The 360-nt window shown below is 36.1% G+C and overlaps 1 protein-coding gene across 1 annotated transcript in view; it reads right to left on the bottom strand.

Annotated features, from left to right (window-relative positions):
* DLX1 (distal-less homeobox 1) overlaps window positions 1-360 on the bottom strand; it is a 3,766-nt gene that overhangs the window by 738 nt on the left and 2,668 nt on the right. The gene's annotated exons all lie outside the window — the stretch shown is intronic.

The following is a 360-nucleotide window of genomic DNA, read 5'->3' as shown; positions in this document are numbered from 1 at the left end:
ATACAAAGCAATAATTTAACATTCTCAATATAAAACTAAACTTTGACATATAGAACACTAAACACAGCCGAGCTCAGTTTATCACATTTTCCGAATTTCACAAGTAAAATGTCAAGATCTCAGTACACAAAGCATCATGTTTTACAGCCACACGAAACAGAACAGAAATAATAATTATAATTATAATTATAATAATAATTAAAAAAGGCTAAATTTGTGCAACATGTTTACAGAACAATAATAATAATAATTAAGAATAAAATATGTACAGCGAGTAGCTCCTGCACGTCGATTTGTGCATTTCAACTTCGGGCCGGCTTTGCGCGGGGAGGCCGCGCCGGGACTGCGCGGGTGTGCCCG

The sequence above is a fragment of the Geospiza fortis genome, unplaced genomic scaffold, assembly GCF_000277835.1.
Source record: "Geospiza fortis unplaced genomic scaffold, GeoFor_1.0 scaffold112, whole genome shotgun sequence".
Lineage (NCBI taxonomy): Eukaryota > Metazoa > Chordata > Aves > Passeriformes > Thraupidae > Geospiza > Geospiza fortis.
The sequence above is the reverse complement of the archived record's forward strand: the minus strand, read 5'-3'. Positions and strand labels throughout refer to the sequence as shown.